Here is a 20,912-nt window from a genome sequence, read left to right on the forward strand (position 1 = left end):
GCTTAAAGACCACAATTGGGCCTGGAATTTTGGTCACTAAGCAGAGCGGTCATTAAGCAAATCCTACCTGATTTTACAACCTTTTTTGCAGCAGGCGTTAAGCAAATCCCTGTGGGCATTAAGCAAATCACACAGTTCCCCACTGATTTTGCTTGCCAGAAGCCAGCTGGGAAGGTAGAAAATGGTGACCACATGACCACGGGACATGGTGATGGTCATAAATGTGAACTGGTTGCCAAGTGCCCAAATCATGATGATGTGACCATGGGGACACTGCAACGGTCATAAGTATGAGGACCGGTTGTAAGTCGTTTTTTCCGGCACCATTGTAAGTCTGAACCATCATTAAATGAATGGTTGTTAAGAGAGGACTACCTGTAGTTAGAAAAAGGGCTCCCAGACTCCTCCTGATTTTGCCAAGAAACGAACAAAGAAACATACAGTCAACTTTCTTTCTCACTTCCGTACCTTTCTCCGTAATCTTCTGAAGAGCAAAGCTTTGGCCTGCGCAGCTCTTCCCTGGCATGCAGCCGTACTGTTCGTTGCCTTCACCCTCCCAGATGCCTTCCCTGTCATGTTTGCTTTCACTCTTGGCACCTTTCCCTCTGCAAAGGGGCAGCAGGATGGTCAGCTCTCAGGCACAGATGCCAACTTTACACGCGTTAAACAAGCCACAGCATCTCCCATCAGCAAAGCAAATGGGCACCGTGGCATTTTTCTTGTCACACCACATGCACTTGCAACGTTATCCTATTTTCAATACTCCCGTAGCAATTTATGACTTCCTTTTCAGCAAGGCTTTCTTGGACACAAATATTACTCATTTCAATTCCACTCTTTGATGTATTACTATGGAAATACTTCTTCCAGCAATCCTTCACTTCAATTTCATCCCAAATCATTTCATCACTTTTATTTTTACTTCCCTTTAAAAGGGTCGTCGTTTAGCCCTCTTTGCTCAGTTCCAAAATATTTTTTTTTATGTCTATCAAAATCACTCTGCAGTTTCTCTGATCTTTTAGTCTTAACCATTCATTGATCTCTTTGATTACATTCTTTGTGGGTACCTTTTTTTTTGCTCTCAGTACACATTATACAATGCATTTTTTCATCATTTCGGCAGCATATAAATATTTATATTTATATTTCACAGTATCTTTCACTTCGATGTTCCATTAAGTATGCTCTTTCAGACCACCCATCAGCCTGACTTCACACATTTCTGTGGCACTTTGTGCGATAATTCTTTTCACTGTTTTCCAAGAAAATTCTGCATCATCATTCCTTACATCCACTTTCCGTTAATTCTGTTGTGAGAGTAATCTAACTCTTAACACTTTTTATACCAGACTTTTGCTTTCTCTTTCTACTTTCACATTCATTTCTTTTACTTCCCTCTTTTCCTTCTGTGTCCAATTTTTCCAAGACCTACTCTTTAATACCACTGAGAAATGTCTGGTGCGCATTAATCTTTACCTTTACATTTTTGCCAGGTAAAACCAGACTTTTTCTTAAGCAGATACTTACCAAGCATCTTATCACAGCACAATCATCACTTTTACTTTGGGGCATTTGGTTTCTGCTGGACGTCGCTGTAAACTGTCCCCCTCCATAACCATCAGGGCCAGAATATGGTCCGTGAGAGTTTATGCCGCAGTACCTCAGTCACCCTCATTCATCTTTTTCAAGGGGATTTTGTTGTTCAGATAGCTCTCGGTGCCATAGCTTCAGCTTGTCTCCCACCCAACCCATCGCAACCCTGGGTACCAAGTTTCAGATGTGAAAACTTTTTCACATCTGAAACTTCCAGAAGGAGAGACATTTCCCATGCAGTGGCATTCCTGGTTTCTCTTCAGATCGCATAAATCTTATTCATTTATAGAACACTTTACTGAAAGAAATTCAGACTGATTGACTAAGTATTATATATGTAAGTGAGCGATTAGGGTTCTAGCCAGACAGACTGAGGGGAAAAATCACAAAGGAAATTATTATGGTCTAGTACGGTGGGCTGAGAGGTTGGCTGGGGAATTCTGGGAGTTGAAGTCCACCCATCTTCAAGCTGCCAAGGTTGAGAAACACTGCTCTAGTGGCTAAGGCTCCAGGTTAGAAACCAGGAGGTCATGAGTTCTAGTCCAGCCTTAGGCAAGAGAGCCGGCTGGGTGATCTCGGGCCGGTCCCTCTCTCTCAGCCCAACCCACCTCACGGGGCTGTTGCTGTGGAGAAAATAGGAGGAGGAAGGAGTATTAGGGAAGTTTGCTGCCTTGAGTCATTTATGAAAATAATAAAGGCAGGATAAAAATACTCTTTAAAAACCACAAACAAACTGCAAATGAACATGGCAGGATAAGGGGTGCAGAGAATGAAAGAGAGATTCCTAGACTCAGCCTAAGTTCCCAGATTTCCCAGTTGCATCTGAGCAAAAGCTGAACTTTTTCCAGATGCTTTTGTAGCAAACAAAGAACAAAAAGAGAGAAACGTTGGGTGGTGACTCAATGGACAATAACCGGAAATGCCTTGTGCTGTGCATATGTTGTAGAGGCTGAGAGAAAGCGGTGGGGAGGGGGAGGATGTATGTGCAAATCTGTGCAGGGGAGGGGCCATGCAGAAGATGATGGGGAGTGTGAATGGAGAGGCAGCTTCAGGTGTGGTGGGTGCAAATCCCCCTGCACCAGGGAGCTCCAGAGAGGAGGGGGAGGAGGGGGAGGCACAAGACGCAAAGGTGTCTTGTCTGTGAATGAGATCAGTGCTCAGCTTTCCACAACCTCCTCTTACAAATTTTGAACTCATACTTTTTTTTCCTGCTATTTATAACTGAATTGGAGTTATCTGGAGGGGAGACAAAGGTTAATCAGAACTGCATTTCACCTCGGTTGGATGAATGCCCCGTCTCTTCCAATCTTCTCAGAGGACAGATGGGCTAGAAGCCTCCAGGTCACTAAAATTTCCAACGTATTTAGAAGGAGATGGAGTGTTTTCTTCTGCAATCAGCGTGTTTCTCCAAAGATGTGCCCTCCATTCACACATCTTTCCTTGGCAAAGCAAAAGGGAAACCACAACCGGTTTCCTAAATCCTCAAAGCCAGTCTCTGCCTTTTGTTTATAACCAATTCCATTTCTAGCTGGGGAGTTTTCTTTTACCTGTGCCTCTTGTAAGGACCACAGAGACATTCTGTGCTACTTGGGTTGAGACCTTATTGGTGGGCACCCAGGCTAGGAGGGCTCTGCCCCATGAAAATAACGCATCCTTCCTTAGAAATGCACTCCAGCCAATTCATTCCACTTCAGTGCCAGGATGAGAGTTGATTAATGTCTTTATTTATTTAAGGTGTTTTTAAATTTCCTCCAATAATACAGTGATTAAAAAGTAACCACAAAAGACAGATCGTATTAGGGAAAAATAACTTGCAGAAAGTTTGCACACTGCACAAAGCACAAAACTGCTTTTCATCCTGTGCACAAAACTGCATGTATTTGGGGGCTGCATATCTTTTGTTTCTTTACAAATTTGCAGATGGGTCTAAATTTATAGTCAGAAAATGAGGAGACGTGACTGAACCTGAAATGTGATGCATCCTTACCCTGGAAAGGGTGAACCATGCATCGTTAACTTGGTTCACACAAGACATTTAGCTACAGTTTGGTTAAACTGCAATGGCCAAGTTCATGCAACATGTGAAGGTAAAATCAACCAACCAAATCACATCTCAGCTTAATGAACAAAGCAACATGGTGAATTGCTTTCCCACTAGAGAAAGAATTCCACTTAGAGCCACCCAACTAACATATAGAGGCCTGCCTAATTGTTAAGAAAGACAAAGTCTCTTTCTAGCTGAGCAAAACTCCCGGTGATTTCATGGAACTAAGTTGTAGTCTTCTGGGAACACAAAAATGGTCCCCCAGTTCCTTAGCCTTTCCTCATAGTCTCCCATCCAACTACTAACCAGACCATGCCCTGCTTAGCTTTGGACCCAGACACAGTTGTTAGTGCTGCCTACTGCTGGGCAGTCATTGGTGTGGCAAAATAAATATATTGAGGTGACATGTGATTCATTGGAGCATCCTGACATGGCACATTTCCCATCACAGGAACCACAATATATCCCATACGAGAAGAGTTTCTTTTGTCACTCCTAAAACCTTTGTTTCCTTCTTTTCCTTGGTCAAATTTCTGCGAACAATCACCAAACCAGAAGGAAATGCTCCTTGCTCACAAAACAGCCTCTGTCGCCAAGTGAGTTTGCCAATTCCACTGGGCTGGGTCAGCCCTGCTATATATTAAAGCCTACATTCTTCCCCCAAAATTGATTTATGTTAGCATATCAAACTCGATAGCATTCCCAGGGGAGAGTCAGTATAACCCAGGAGTTATTGTCAGTCCTGCTATTTTCGGTTTGTTCCATTCCATGTATAATTTTCCTTTGAGAAAGGAAACTAGACTGTGCTGCTGGAGTCTGAGCTACAGGTTGTGTCTATAAATGGGGATGCTATTTCCCTGTTCTCTGTATCTGGCATCCTGTGGCTCGGTGTGATTCTGATATGTCCCTTTACTCCAAAGCATTGTTTGAAACCTGAGCTTGACCCTGGAGGAAGAAGTTTAGCCTGCATTTTTTTAAACCAAAACATAAGGTGAAATGTGAAATTATTTGAAATTTGTGACTCTCTGAATTTTGCAATGCAGTTTGCCAATTTAATGAAAAGCTACATTAAGGAAATGTCTGGACAAAAATTGTATGATCATGAATATAATATGCAACATTGTCTTATAATACAGATATTGCCTTCCAAGGTCTGTATGTTAGGCAAAACTGCAAATGAATATGTATATGTTCGAGAAGTATGCACCAAAATATGTACATATTTGCTGTTTGCTAGGACAACATACCAGGCAAGCAATTGGCAACTAGGCTGACCGGATATTCGTGCCACTTTCTTCCCTAAGGGCATCTGCAAGGGGCTGTCAAAAAAATCAAGATAGTGGCCACAACTGCACAATTGAAGATTATAGGGTGGGTCTTAGACCATGTAATCACAGGTGCCATCTTGACTTTTTTGAACACCCTCCCTTCCCCCCGTGGACCCCCTTCTCTGCTGACACCCCATGGGCCCTTGCCGGCTGCTCTGGCACTGCTACGCTTGCAGGACCATCAGCCGAATCCTTAGCTATTAGTGGACATGTGGTTGAGAAGGCAATTGCAGGCACAAAGGGGAAAGAGAGGGGGATAATTTGGAGAGGGAAGCAAGAAGCAAGAGAGTGGACCAGAGAATATTTATTCCTCACCTGTCAGCCAGGCAGGCCCCAGAAAGCATGAAGCAGTGAAGTATCGCACGTAAGGTGAGAGATGAGGACCTGGAGTTGGGGGTCCACAGGCAGGGCAAAGAGGGGTCCGAGTGAGGCAGTGTCATGATGGAAGCCCTGCCTGTCATGAGTACTGATGGTGAGCAGGAGGGGACCCCTATCCCAGGGCAAAAACGCATGCGTAATAGAGAGAATTTGAGCAGCCATTCAAAGAGACACAGAACAGACCCGCCTTGACTTTTGGGGTTTATCTGTCTGGGTTTTCCCACTCTTCTTCAGTTTGGCAGGATTTTCTGTCTACTATAGCAATAATAAAGCACTAGAGACTTCTTCCTTGTCTCGGTGTGGTTCTTGCTTAGTCAGGACACTGCACTTTTCTATGAGCATGGCCACATCGCATGCATGCCAAAAGGGGGAGAGTGGCAGGATATCATTGCTGCTGTCATTCCATCCAGATTCAAGGGAAATGTGAGTCAAGCTCTGGACATCTAGACCAGGGTTTCTCCACCTTGGCAATTTTAAGACGTGTGGACTTCAACTCCCGGAATTCCCCAGACAGTTGGAAACCCTGGTCTAGATGTTCAAGGAATACTTTCAGCTCTCAGAATGGTCCCATGGCCGGCCCTTTAGCATCCAAAGGGTATCCTATGGGCTGGAAGTGAGCTTTGCCTCACACAAGGGCTGTTCCTTGGTGGTCTGGCTACTGCATGGGTGAAGTTGGTTGAGAAATGTGTGGATGTTATATTTTTTCCTTCTTGATGGGGGCTGGGGAAAAGAGTGGAGAACCCCCTTTCTCTAGAAGTCCTTGGAGGACCAGTTAGCAGTTGCCTCCTAGAGGCTGCCATTTTTGTAGGTCTTTATCTACCATATTTTTAATCTGCTTAGTAAGAAGGGATCACAACCCTGTATGGAGAGAAAGGGAGGAGGAAGGGAGGAAGGGAGGGGAGAGAGAGGAAGGAGGAAAAAGAGGAAGGGGAAGGGGAGGGAGGAAATGGGAAGGGAAGGGAAGAAGGAAGGAGGAAGGGAGGAAGGGAGGGGAGAGAGACAGGAAGGAAGAAAAGGAGGAAGGGAAAGGAAGGGAGGGGAGAGAGAGGAAGGAGGAAAAGGAGGAAAGGGAAAGGAGGAAGGGAGGAAGGGAGGGGAGAGAGAGGAAGGAGGAAAAGGAGGAAGGGGAAAGGAGGAAGGGAGGAAGGGAGGGGAGAGAGAGGAAGGAGGAAAAGGAGGAAGGGGAAAGGAGGAAGGGAGGAAGGGAGGGGAGAGAGAAGAAGGAGGAAAAGGAGGAAGGGGAATGGGTGAGGAAGGGGGGGAGGGAGGAAATGGGAAGGGAAGGGAAAGGAAGGAGGAAGGGAGGAAGGGAGGAAGGGAGGGGAGAGAGAGGAAGGAGGAAAAAGAGGAAGGGGAAGGGGAGGGAGGAAATGGGAAGGGAAGGGAAGGGAAGAAGGAAGGAGGAAGGGAGGAAGGGAGGGGAGAGAGACAGGAAGGAAGAAAAGGAGGAAGGGAAAGGAAGGGAGGGGAGAGAGAGGAAGGAGGAAAAGGAGGAAAGGGAAAGGAGGAAGGGAGGAAGGGAGGGGAGAGAGAGGAAGGAGGAAAAGGAGGAAGGGGAAAGGAGGAAGGGAGGAAGGGAGGGGAGAGAGAGGAAGGAGGAAAAGGAGGAAGGGGAAAGGAGGAAGGGAGGAAGGGAGGGGAGAGAGAAGAAGGAGGAAAAGGAGGAAGGGGAATGGGGGAGGAAGGGGGGGAGGGAGGAAATGGGAAGGGAAGGGAAAGGAAGGAGGAAGGGAGGAAGGAAGGAAGGAGGATGGAGGAAGGAAGAAGGAGGAAGGAGGAAGAAGGAAGGGAGGATTATCAAAACAAATGTGAAAATAAAGAATGAGTAATGAAAGATGAGGACAATATTAACAAACAGGATTGCAGAGCAGGTCTTGCAATTGTAGTAACACAAAATAAAAGAACTACGATTGTAGAATACAGCCACCCAATCTTCCTGCATGTCTTTCATTCCTGTAGCAGAGGAGTGTTGTTTGGCCCGGCAACCATCCGTTCCAGTTTGGCTGGGGCCCCCTTTGGCCCTCATGGCGCAAGCAGCCACTTTGCTTCTCCTGCTTCGGTTGGACGCTCCTTGGTTTGCAGAACGAGACCATCTCCTTGGCTTTATTGGTGGAGCGACGCTGGTCCCCTCTCCCACTTTATCTTCACATCTTGAGTTTATCTGGCGAGAACCGGAGTGGGAGCCGCTTGGCTGCCTTTGTGGGGGAAGTGCCGTCTCCTATGGAGGACCAGGCTCTTTCCTCGCTATCCGACTGTGGCAGGGAAGGGCAGGGGCTGGGGGGAGCCAGCCCAGGCCATTTGGCAAGCCTCTTCAGCCCTGGGGACTGGGAAGGCCTTTTCTGCCTCCCCTCATTTCACTGGGAAACTTGTCCACTAAGAAGTTGAAGCAAAAGATTCAGAGTTGGGGCTCTAGAGGTCCCCTCATTCTGGGCAACCCAGTAGCCCAAATAAATTAAGTGCAGCCCCCATCCGTGCTTTAAACCTTGATCCAGTGGATGGCCCACACTGTTTTGCCTGTGGGAAAGAGGATTCGCGTTGATGCAAACGAACTTTCAAAACTGTCACAACACCTAGCTGACCTTGAAGAAACTAGGCAGGGCCATACCTGGTTAGCAGGTGGGTGGAAGACCACCTCCAGCTGAATGAGTTTGCCACCGATTGGTTTATCCCCAGCAGTCATTTATCTTTTGTTATGTGCTTTGGCTATTGCATTTTGTTGTTGCATTGGTGTCTGGATTGGCACCGTGCACTCAATTTTTTAAATCCCCATTGCAAACTTCCTCCCCTGCAAGAGACAGAATTTTTGTTATGCCTGCTCGGATGCCACTGCCTCAGCAGTATGCCAGGAGGAGGAGGAGGAGAAAAAAGTGGCCTATAGCCAAAAAAGACTGCATACGCTCAGCCTGTCCTGAACACGCTGAAGGGTGGTGTGAAGCCAAGTGCAGTGACATCTCTGTTCCACACTTTAGAAGTGGCCAAACTTCCACGGAGTGCTGATGCTCAAGGGACACCCCCATCGGTGGCTTTGCTCAGCCCTGGTCAACGTGGCTGTTGTATCCCGTCTGAGTCCTTCGCTGAACACTTGACATTTGCCCCAGTCCGACCTCCTCGTGGTATTTCCCCTCAATCCCTGAAATGGCTTTGGGGACAGCTTTTTCACCCGTCACAGTCTCTATCCAGCTGAGTCCAACCTGCTTCCAATACATTTTCAGCTTCAGGTGAGGGACCGGAGGGTGAGGGAAGGGTGCGCCTTCATTATCTGAGCAGGGACAGCCTTATACCGACACTGAGAAACTGACTAAGATTGCCCCCATGATATCATGGCTAGGATGTTGGACAAGAGCTGGAGGAGGTCAGGTCCACCTTCAGCTGCCACAGAACTTCCCTCGGTGACTTTGGGTCAGTGACTGCCTGTTAGCCTGGCCTACCTCATAGGATTATTGTGAAGAAAAATGGGAGGAAGACAACCAGGGACACCATGTCCAACTTTTGGGAGAAGTAACGCATCATTACAAATATCCTGCTGATAAAATTGGGTTGTGACTCTAATCTCTGCATCTCAATCAAAGTACTGGTAGTCAAGTGAAGACCTTTTCCTCTTTTTTTTTTTACAAAAACGACAGCAAATGCACAGGAACTAAAGAACTGTGGTTCAAACCTCTTTCTTGGAAACAGCAATTGTGCTGTTAAAAACCCACCAATGTCCACTGCTGCCACTAAAACCTCCAACTGTAGTTCAGTTTGTTCCCTAATTCTGTGGCTTTTCTAGTTGCTCCAGCTTCTCACGCAGTTGCAAGACCTGGGCCTGGTTGGTGCTCAAGGTCTGAACATATACATGGCCTCCGTGGTACCTTTCCTACAGGAAGGCCCCGTCCCTCTCCAGCTCCTGAGGCTGGACACAATTTCCTGGCTCCATGCTCCTCTTCTCTTCTCTTCTCTTCTCTTCTCTTCTCCATGCAAACATTTTGCTGCAGCTTCCCCATTTCCAGGATTCAGACACTCACTCACTTCGTACCAGGAAGCTGTTTTCATTCTTAGCAGTCAGTGGGGCTTCCAGAATAAAGTCCCGGACAGCTTGCTAGGAGTAAAACTCCTTATTTAGGCAACGTGGGGAGGAGCTGCTCAGCTGGTACACCCACCCCTCCTTCCTCTCCTGGCTAACAGGGAGGAAAAATAGGCAGGCTATGAGCAGTTCCTCCAGTCAGTCCATTCTCAGGCTCGGGGCCTGGAGTCCAGCTGACAGTCTGCCCACATTCCTGTCCAAGGAGCCGCAGGGTCATCCAGACAGCTGGGGCCGGAGAAGCTTTCTCCAGGGCCCGTCTCCTCTTTCCTTGGGGTAGGGGAACGTGCCCGGAGGCTGTGGATAACATGCTTGCACGAGAAGCCCCAAGCACCAGCCCACAGGATGGCTTCCCTGCAGAGAGCTAACCTGCCCCAGGGGCAGCGCAAGGAGGGTTCGAGAGGCTGGCTTCTCCCCTAGGAGTGGAGCAAGGTAAGGACCCGGCCAAGGTGGGAAGGGAAGTTGGCCACGCTGCTCTCCCTCCTGGAGGCAGAGGCTGGTCCTCCTGTCTGTCTGGAGCGGCAAACCCGTCCCGTCTGGAGTGCCGTGTTGCATTCCTTCCTCTGTGCTTCATTTTTTTTCCAGCTAGTTTTGCTTCTGTTTATTACTGGTGTGCTTGTTCTCAGCCAATTCCTCCTGAGGATCTGTTAATTTTCTAGAGCTGCCCGTACTTCCAATTTTCTGAGTTTGCAGCCACTTCCTACAACCTACTTGGGGTCCCTGTTTTCCCACCCCCTCCTCCTGCTTGAATGTTCCCTGCTAGCCGGGTAGAGAATGCACAGCAGGCTCGTCTCTGGAGAGGCTCCATCTGCACACAGAAGATATGTGCAAATACAGCAGTTCTCAGTCCTGTGCTGCATCTTTTGCCTAGGAGGCTCGAGCAAATAACTGGCTGGTCTTCATACCGTATAAGCATCTGCTGGATGTGAGCATTAGCACAGTCTTCCCTGGTTGCTCTAGGGCAGTGTTTCTCAACCTTAGCCATTTGAAGATGGGTGGACTTCAACTCCCAGAATTCCCCAGCCAGCAGAATCCTGGGAGTTGAAGTCCACCCATCTTCAAGTGGCCAAGGTTGAGAAACACTGCTCTAGGCAGCACTAGCTGGGGGACATGGGGACCGGTTGGACATTAAGGGAAAACATTAGAGGATGTCATCTGACATATTGCCATTGGGCTGCCAACTACGGTGAATAAAAAGATATGTCAGAAGCTATCGGGCCAAAGAGCAATGTCAGGGAAGGCCCAGGAGGCTGATCAAGGCAGGAGGAGCAGTCACATTTCTCTAGCGTGGGCCTTCTGGCCGTGCTGGCCGGGCATTTCTAAGAACTGCAGGCGGGGCAGTCTCTGGCCTTAGGGAACTCCGAGCTGTTCAGTGTGAAATGGTCCAATGATCCATTCAGCTCTGCCTGTTGCTCCTGGAGGTCGTGTGCAGGTACAGGCAGGGACATAGATAAAGCTCTAGGAAAAACGAGTCAGTGTTATCTGGTTGGTTTTCAGCCAGCGGCAAAACCCTTCGTAAGCTGAAAGGGCGGCTCTCTTCTAGCAGTGGTGCTGCAGACTCCTCCCACCCCTCTGGCCGTCTTGTTCACGGGCCCGGCAGGGAGATGCTTCAGGGGAAAACTCATTCATCTTCTGCGCTCCCCTTTTCTCAGGAGACAACCTGTTGGTGGCTGCTGTTTATTTCTCCCCTAGCACGGCCTAGGAAAGGTGCTGTGGTCTGCCCCCAGGGCAGTTCTGACCAGTGGCCACGGCAGGAGTCAGCATGACTGTAGGAGTGCTGGGGGAAATGGGGGTCCCCAGTCGGTGGCTCCTAGGAGGGGAGACTCACCACCTCTATTGCCAGCAGTGGCAAAACCCACCGCCGACAGCAGGACGCTGTGCCACATTGCGCTGCCACCTTCTGTAAGCATTTTGTGCTTCCTTCATTCTGGCCCCTCACTTGAGGTCCTGCTTCCACACCCGTGTGAAAATGCTTAGATGTCAGGTTGAAAGCATGCAGCCACAGCTTCAGATGAGCAACCCGCTAGTGATGCAAGCAGAGGACCAATGCTGTCACTTGGGGGTGTGATGCTCTCTGGGGTGGTCGACTTGTGTCTGGACTCTCCCACCTGCAGCGGAAGGGGTGGGAACTCACTGGGTGATTTAAATGTTCTCTGGTTACGAGGGAAGAGGTGTCCAGAGAAGGACTGAGCTGTTCTTTCTCCCTAAGAGGCTGCTTTGCTACTGGCAGGAAAGTGAACTGGACAGGAAGGGGCCCACAGATGAAATATTGGGTTTATCCCTCCACTTGACTTGTTAACTGCCATGGCTTTTCACGGCTTCCTTGCATGTTTTTTAGAATATTTTGAACTCACCATTCTGAGTACTCAGTACCTGGCTGATGGCTTATTCCTGATAAATTGAAGGAATATTTCCTTTGTCTGAAAGATGAATCCCAACCCCAATCGTGCCCAAGCTGAAAGTACATCCTTCGCAGTCTCCTGGATCTGATGCCCTGGGCATTTAGGCTACCATCTAGGTCACCTTTGTGCAGCTCTGCAGACCTTATGGGAAGAAGGTCTGACTTACCAGGAATAAGCAAGCAATATTTCAAACAGTTCATGACATCCATGCTCAGGGAAAGCTGCACCAAGTTCAGTTCTGCCTGTTTGATAGTTGTTCACCCCATACCCATGTTTTGAAGAGAAGCTTGGCCTTCAGGCCTTTATAGCAGATCACCATCCTATCCTGTGAAACCCTTCACCTGCTGTTCTTGGAGATCCAGCTGCAGGGGAAGACAAAAACTGTCCAAGATTTTTTTTCACCAGAAAAGTTTGCAACCATGCCAACTCCTGACTCAGTCTCAATTATAGTTTAATCAACCAGCCATTGCTTTTCTCAATAGGCCAATCCAGTCACTATGTCATCTCTGCTTAAAAGATGCCGCAGATGCTGAGCGGCCTTGGGTCCAATCAGCAGTAGAACTTGCATCCTCCCACGTGCCCAGGCTGTCTTGATGAAGTGCTGGGTTCCACGGTTTTCTTCCCAGAAAGTTCATCATTTCCAGATATCACTCTGCCTTCTTGTTTCCAACATATCTATCGCATCCTAATATTGTAGATGTTCCATTATTCTTGACGCCTAACATAAGGCTGTCAGATTTTCAGCCTGCATCTTCTCATTCCTGTGTTTTTTTAGATAAAACCTTTTAAATGCAAAAGTTAGCAGATGATGTGCAACCTTTGATGCCAAGTCATTTCCCCTGCTTGTTTGGGAATTTAAAAATCATTGTGGGTTGGTGTCCTTTTATCCAAGGATTTGAGCAGGTTGGCCAATGGCAAAATGGGACAGGAATACATTTGTTGAAATTGCTTATTAAGAAAACCATGGTATGGTAAAATGATAAAATGCTCCACTTTTTTCCTATAGTTTTGGTGCTTTCTAAACTACTACAGGTGAAGGAAGGAAGGCAGGCAGGCAGGCAGGCAGGCAGGCGTCAACTAGGAGGGGGCAAGTGGGGTATGTGCCCTGGGCGCCACGCTGGGGGGCCACCAGAATGACAAAATAGTATTTGTATACTGAATGTTTCCTGGCACTTACAATAATTCCCACAATAAAATTTGCTAACACCTCCCTCACCAACCCAGGGGGGGGGGCAGATACGAAATCCATGTTTGCCCCGGGTGACACAGACCCTAGCTGCGGGCCTGGAAGGAGGGAGGGAGGGAATGGCAGCAGAAGAACAGGATGAGATTTGGCCTTTCTCATTGGTGTGCAATTCTGGTTAGATTACTCTCAAGGAAACCTGCCCACCCCCAAAGCCAAGTGCTATTCATACCTCATTTAAGATCTCCAGCATACAGTGAATCCACCAACCACAGCAGATTCCCTGAAAAAGACATGGCAACCCCAAAGGTGCCTTCAATTTTCCATTAACTTCCTCACTTCCTGTTCTAGATTGCAGTTTCTTCAACTCACAGTCCTCAAACCAACCTCCCCCACCACTGCCCCATCCTCAGACCTCTTTCTCATCAGCACAGCTGGTGGAGGCATGAATCACCTTCTCATGGGTCTGAGGGTTCTCCCCATGCAAAGCATTCCAAAGAAATCTCAGGGTCCAGAGACCCTCTTTTCCCAGTTGTTCCCACCAAGAGACACTGACCAAGCAGGAAGAGGGTCACCCTGCCGCCCACATTCTTTGCCAGATAAAAGTCAGCATCCATAGCTGAGAGCTTCATAAGAGTGCACTTGAGCTGAGGGAGAGTGAGTGTCTCTGCAGGCACCAGTAACATCCTTGGGCAGAGACAAGCCAGGGAATTCAAAATCCTGGAAGCGGAGGAATATTGCATGGGCTCTTACAGCAAAATTGGCCTAACTCAAGGGTCTCCAACCTCATGGGCCAGGGGCATATTTGGAATTTTGACAACATATTTTTGAGGGCACTTTCCCAAAAAAGATTGTCATGGTGAGGATGGTCAGCTGTAATATATCCATTTATCAGAAGTCAAAATGGTGAAGTTGTGTAACAGTATCTCTTTTACTGCCACCAGAATGTTCTTCTGACCACCAACAAATTATGGCTATTTTTTTTTCTGGGTCAGTATATACATTTTCAAGCAGAGTTCTGGATTTCAGCCTCTCCTCTTTTCTAAGAATGCCCTTGGGGTTTCTGCAGGGCTCAGAAGCATTTGGGGGCATAAAGATGATGCTTGCGGTTGGCACTTTGCACTTCACCGCAGACAAGCTTCCTCATGATTTCTAATTAATAGACTTCCCACCTCCAATAAAATGAGATGGGCTATGAAGGCTGGCAGGAGCCAGGGGCATACTGATGCCCACAGACACGATGTTGGGGAACTGGGTCTTACCTGAATTTAGGAAAAGGTGGTTCAGCAGGAATCAGCAAGGCAGGCATGGCATTGCATGGGCAAAGAAAGTCTCCCCTGGTCAAAGGCTACCTGCTGAGTCCATCAAAGGCAAAGATGCCCTCCAGTTGAGCTCAGCTCTTGGTGACTTAATTGGCACAACCCTGTAGTTGGCTCAGCAACAGACCAGGAGTGCTTTGCCATTTCTTCTTCTAGAACGCTGTTTCAACTTCCCAGATATATCCACCAACCCTGGATGCCCAAAGTCTCCATTCAACTTGCAACCAGACCAGCTGTGCTTATCTTCTGAGCCTGACGGGTCAGCCAGGCCCTGCACCTACTCAGGCAATAAATCCACTGGAGGAGCCAGACTGAAACTGCCAGGCCAGCAGAACTCTGCCTAACTAGGAGGCAAGAGAGCCCATTCCCCGTTTGGCTGCCCCTCTCCATATCGAGAAGAGATTTCTCAGAGATCTTTTTCTTCTTCTTCTCTGACCTGTCCTGGAAAGGTCTTCACAGCTCAATTAGGCTCTTTTTCTACTGCTCTGTTTGTAAGGCTTCCTCGAGACTCTGGCATCACACTTGTGCAATGAACAATGCATAATATTGTGTAGGCAACAAAGCACATTTGTGCATTACTTTGGTGCCACTGAGGCATTGTGGTGGTGCAACCTATGCCATTTCTGAGAGGGAAAATGTGACAGTGTGTGTGTAAGTGTGTGTTGTGCCAAGAGTCAGACAGGCTGAGACTAAGGGCTTGTCGTTCTTACCAACAGATCCAGAAAACTTTGTTTCCCGTGTGGCAGTTGTGGATTCCAGCCAAGCCTGAGAAGGGGCTGGAGACAGCTCTTGGCGAAGTGATACCGACCCCCTTGGCAATCACTGGGACCAAACTGTGAGGTCCTGGGAAAGGTGCTAGGATGAGATCAAGGAGGTGCAGGTTCGCGTCCACCCTCAGCGACAGAAGCTCGCAGGGGCTCAGGGCCAGTCCTTTCCTCTCAGCCCAACCTACCTCACAAGGTCGTTGTTGTAAGAATAACATTGTCTTTAGTTTTCAAAAGGAAAGATGGGATTGAAAAGAAAAGAACACATAAAGAAACCCACCATAGGAATTGCACTACATTTTGAAAATTCCCTTCCAGGAAGGCTTAATTAACCCTTTCCCCCTTTCCGGCAGTTCAAGGGGGAGCCCTGATTAATCTTGCCATTTGGGGCCTGTGCCGCAATCGGCTGGGCGTGGGGTGGTCCCTTTGCTGGGGCTCCAGGTGGCAGTCACGGGGGGGGGGCTCCTGCAGAGAGGCCCCGTCTGACTCTGGGGGCCAAGGGTCCTGGGAGAGGAACAAGGGCAGTCGGGCTGGGAGGGCTTTGAACAATCAAAAAGTGCTGAAGGCATTTTAGAGGTGAATGAAATTTTATGAAGCAAAGTGCAGAGAGGACTGGAATAAACATTTTTTTAATTTAAAAGAATGTTCTATAAAAATTAAAGCCTGGCATTTTTTTACATGGAATGGCAACAACCACTACAAAAGCTGGTCAGAAATGTGTATTTTAATCATAGGCTGCATTTGCATATCATGCTTAACTTGGTTACTGAATGTAGCCCTTTTCTGAGTTCATGCGATACACTAAACCGTAACCCAACCAAACAAGCTGGATTCACACCACAAGCTGAGCTGCAGAAGCCAAGGTGGAGTTGAAAGAGCTTCAGACCTGGGGCAAATGAACCTGGAGACTCTGGGATGGGCGGACTGAGCATCTTGTGTGAGCCTGGCCAGCGGTGCTGAAATCTGCTCCCTACTTTCCTGACAAAAAAGGCACCTGTTTTTCTACTGTGTTCCCATACTGCTTGGGAATTTCTTTTAGATTTCTCTTGATGGTGTGTTTGAGCCACACTCGACTGTGGGATGGGAGGAGGGGGTGCTCCGGCTGGTCCTCCAAGTCCCTCCGCATCATCTCTGCAACTTTTCCAGAAAACCGGGGGGGGGGGGGGGAGAGAGATTCCTGCAATCAGGTTGAAGCCTGGGAAGCCAAGGGGCTGCAGCCAGCTGGGTAGAGTGAAAACAGGGCACCCCTGCCCAAATCATGCCCCCTGCAATTCCGGTGGACATACCGGCCTTCATCTCTTTCCATGAGACTTCCACTGAAATGTTCTTCCCCTCTGGAGAAAAACAGAGAGAAGCAAATGTGTGATCCTTTAGCATCACACAGAATGATTCTTTAAAGCTGGGACAAATTTCATCTCAGCCCAGTGCAAATTAATCCAACTGAAACTTGGTCCAAACGGAAAATCTAAACAGCTCTTCTAAGGGTCAAGGTGCATGAATGCTAAGTGGCTTCTTAAATTTCATAACTGGGATTCTTCTCCACCACTGCAACACATTAAAAGGCCATTCTAAGTGAAACCCGAGATGGTCCTTTCATTTTCTGATTTATAAGTTGTTCAGCGTGAAGGCTCACTGTTGAATTCGCAGTGTTTGTAACTTCCCAGTGAAACTTGCAGCAGAATCTCATGAGGCTCGGCTCTGTGATTCTACAGAAATGACACTTGTTCATCTTCCTTTCACCACTCAACAAATAGAATTTGCAGCCATCGCAAATCCGTTTAGCAACCTGCTTGATCAGAAGCACCAGCAGCAGAAACAGAGACACGGCACAGCCATCGCTGGCGGCTTCCAGCATGTTAAAAACCACCGTCTGTCTCCAGCTTTAAGAGAATGAATGCAACATATTTTAAATAAGGCTTCTTCCTGCAAACTGTATGCTAACAAACTTAGACATTCTCTACATGAGGCCTTCTGCGGGGAAGCAATGCCATCATCTGCCAGTGGCTTGGCTGAGTGGGGTGGGATGGTATACTTATGTAAAAACTGTGTGTCTTTATGGGAAAGAGCAGGCAGAGCTGAGAAGAGATACATTCTGGCTTCCTGGCAAGAGACCTCGGAGTTTTTACACCTAAGGGCACATTGCCTGAAGTGCAGCGTCTTGGTGCAACCACATATTTGATGGCGTTTTAAAGGTTAATAAAAGAACTCCAAGCAGCTAACAGCAATCTTGCAGAGCAGAAGCGTGAACCAAAAAAGAGAACTTGCACATTAAGCTTAATTACGTTCAGAAATAAATTCAGTCTTCACACAGTAGTTAGATGAAGAAAAAAGAGAGAGAGCTTACTTTTATTCAGTAGATCTGGATACAAGTAGATTCATAGTAGAAAGTACTTAATCATCACTAGTTCTTTGTAGACATTCTTATGGGAATAGAAATGTCTGCGTGCAAGCGAGATGAAAGGGCGAGAGCTGCGTACTGCAGCACCTCCTGCTTGCAGGTGTGCTCAAGAGGTAATGGAGATCGTTAATCCCCAAATCCAGGAAGAAGAAGGAAGTGGAAATCAGGTGACCCATGTGACACCCCACAAGCACAACAGAGATGCATTTGCTAGAAACACCCCCTTATGCTTTTGAGACAATGCTGAGTTGACCCCTGAATTCCAACAGCATTTACCCCAGGGACATATCATGGCAGATCTGGGCAAATTCCTACAAGTTTGGGGACAGGAAGGGAAGCCTCGCAGGATGCTTCTTCCATTAGCATTCCCACGGCATGTGTGACCAGGGAGTTCTGAAGTATCTCTGGGCAATCATGCAGACCAAGAGGGGATTCCTAATGCGTTATGACCAGAATCAGCAGTCTCGAAGGCAGGCAAAGGAGCAGACGTGACTTCTTAAGCAGAAACAGGGCATCAAGGAGAAATCCAGATCCCAATCCCCAATCCAATCAGAGACCTACAAGCACAAGAGACTCACAATTAATTTGGGGCTGCAAGAAGCCTTGGAGTCTCTCTGAAGTTCTCTTCCTCTGGGACACAGACTTGTTTTCTTCCTTTCTTCTCAGGGTCGTGCTGGATTTTTTTTTTTTAACTTTCTCTTGCTGATGGTGCTGCTCACACTTTCTTGGAGGTAGTGGAGACAATGGGGAGGGGGGGGAGACAGAGAGGGCAGACTGGGCAAGAAACCAGCGATGCTGGTGCAGGAGGCTGGATCAGTTAATGGGGGTGGGTGGGTGGCTAACTCAGAGGGAGACCAGGTAAAAACGGGGCCGGCACAGGAGCGTCCTCAGGGAGAGTCTAAAAAGTCAAGATGGTCCTGCAACCACATCATCAAAGCTCTGCCCCATTTTTACATGCGTTGCAATGGCCTGATGGCATGGTTGCAGGTGACATCTTGACTTTTTTGACTCCCTCTGTGGATGCTCCTGTGCCAGCCCCATTTTTACCTGGTCTAGTATCTGAGTTTGCCACCCGTGGATGCCCCCAGGCTGGTAATCTCTGACTCTCTGCCTTGTTCTCTAGCCGTGGCTTTACCATCTTGTGCGAAGGAGGCCACTGCATTCAGGTCAACTCTGATCTGTTTCTTTGGCCACAGATGAACCCAGCTATTGTGCTTGGCAAACCTGTGGCTTTGGTGTGTTGGCTAAACGCAGCCTCTCTCCCTTCCATCATCCGTGCAGCCAAGCCTCCCCTCACCACAGCAATATCTGTCTGATGCTCCAAACTGCCCATTTGGGAGCCTTGTAATGGGAAGGAGACCCACCAACGAACAGCATCCAACGTGCATCCCCTTTTTTTCTCACTCTCTTCAAGAGCAGTAATTGTAGTTTGACCTCCTTACGCAAAGAAGACCTTCCAGTCCAGCTAAGGCATGAGCCCTTTGCAAACCTTTGTAGGAAATAAATAGTTCAAAAGTGCTGACAAATGTCTGGGAAACTTTCTGAGCTCAAAATAATCTGATCTTCCAAAAACAGGCAGGGTGGGGTTAAGTTTGCATCCAGCATCAAGAGACCAAGAAAACAGGATGTTTTTTCCCTTATGATATAACTTATTTGTTCTGTTCCCCACTGAAATGTCGGGGGGGGGGGTGTTCTGCTTTAGCGGCTGCCAGAAAATTCTCAGAAAAAGGAGGGAGCGAAGAGATCAAGAAACACAAGAAAAACATGGAGGAGGCAGGACAAGCGAGGAAGGAGGAACCTTTGACTTCTTTTGACTGAGGGTACGTGTGGCTCTTCTGGCCTCTTGGATATAGTGGACTTCAACTCCCATAATCCCCAGCTAGCATGGCCAGGCCAGGTTTTCTGGCAGATTATGGGCATTCAAATCATCAGACTGGAGAAGACTATTTTTGACAATAATTACAGGGGACTTCAGATGCATTTGAAATTATGAGGTTTTTTATCCGTACGAGAGAGCAATAATCCTGGAATGGGAGAATGGAAACCCCACTAAATAACCAGGAGAAACAAATAGACCATTAACTGAGCCCAGCCGGAAGTGTCGCTGACAGTCCCAGGACAGAAGCGATGACAACGTGTTGTTTGCAGTTCTGTCTTGATGCCCGTCTGTCAAAGGTGCTGCGGCTGGAGAGAAATCATCAGCCGGGAAGGTCTCATTGAACGCCTACAGCTGGTCCTCCATGAAGACAAAGCTCACCCATCAGTTGTGCCTCGGGAACCCAAGAAACAAGCGGCAGCTTTCCATGATCTGCTTCTGGCAGGACATCACAGATGGCTTTGCAGAGCTGCTTTCTATGTGAGTGCGACTCTATGTGCGTTTGACTACTTGGAAACATTCAACCCACTTTTGAGTGTAAGGTAGACTCGGTCTGGGATGTTCTGGTTGTTACATAAGCAGCTAGAGCAGTGTTTCTCAGCCTTGGCCACTTAAAGATGTATGGCTGGGGAATTCTGGGAGTTGAAGTCCACACATCTTCAAGTGGCCAAGGTTGAGAAACACTGCTCTAGACAATGACTCTAAAAATGGCAAGAAAGGAAGAAAAACAATCTGCATCAGAGCTAAGCAGCATTTTCCAGGAGGTTTTCCACTACCTACTATCCCTTGGTTGGGAGGGATCACTATACAGGAAGAGGCCACCCTACCCTGTGGTGGAACTGTCACTAGGACTGGCCAGTCAATGGACGCTCTTCCCTCCAGGCTTCTTTTGGCTTTCATGAAGCTTCTGTTGAGCCAGAAAGCAAATTCACTGGGGCTGCAAATAGGTGCCTTTATTTTATGTTGACTCTCTGCTCTGCTCTCTGATTCAGTTGCAGGTAGGTTTGCTTATGTCCAGTGACATACCTAACATTAGGCTCTTCAAGCAGGTTGCTGTATGTGTTTGTAAAATCACATGGAAACTCAGCATTGAATTAAAAACTTCCTACTTCTCCTACTTTGAACCAAGGAAGGAGGGGAAAATGTCTTCTTCAGCCATGCTACTAAGCCATCGTTTGAAACGGAATCAGCTTCATCTACACAGCATGATAAACCAGGCACTGTGGTTTTCAAACCACAGCGAAGGTGTTCAGACTTTGGGCAGGCTGGCACACCTCTTGTTCTCTGCTCAGTCAACCTCACGGGGTTGTCTTGCGGTGGAATATTGGTGGCAAGTGCTGTCGACCCCCCTTGGGCTCCAGAAGGAAAGACAAGTAGCAGCAATAGTAGTCGTAGCTACGAAGACACAACATGAAAATTGAAAGAGGGCAGGAGAGACAGTTTATAGCCTCTTCCCTGTTTGGCTGCTCCTTCTTGGCTGAAGGTGTTGGAACCTGGAAGGACATGAGAGTCTCCGTTTTGGCTAGCAGGTGATGCAACTGAAGTGGCCTTTTGTGGCAATAGGACT

At 47.7% G+C, this 20,912-nt stretch overlaps 1 protein-coding gene across 2 annotated transcripts in view; it reads left to right on the forward strand.

Moving 5' to 3' along the window:
- Positions 1-9,571: 9,571 nt before the first annotated feature.
- The window catches only part of LOC134504307 (rho GTPase-activating protein 20-like), a 62,538-nt gene continuing 51,197 nt past the window's right edge, over positions 9,572-20,912 (forward strand). For both annotated transcript variants that reach the window (XM_063313453.1, XM_063313454.1), the window contains exon 1: positions 9,572-9,835. The gene's annotated coding sequence lies outside the window, so the exon portion shown is untranslated. The remainder of the gene's footprint in view (positions 9,836-20,912) is intronic.

Source organism: Candoia aspera, chromosome 12 (assembly GCF_035149785.1).
Source record: "Candoia aspera isolate rCanAsp1 chromosome 12, rCanAsp1.hap2, whole genome shotgun sequence".
Classification (NCBI taxonomy): domain Eukaryota; kingdom Metazoa; phylum Chordata; class Lepidosauria; order Squamata; family Boidae; genus Candoia; species Candoia aspera.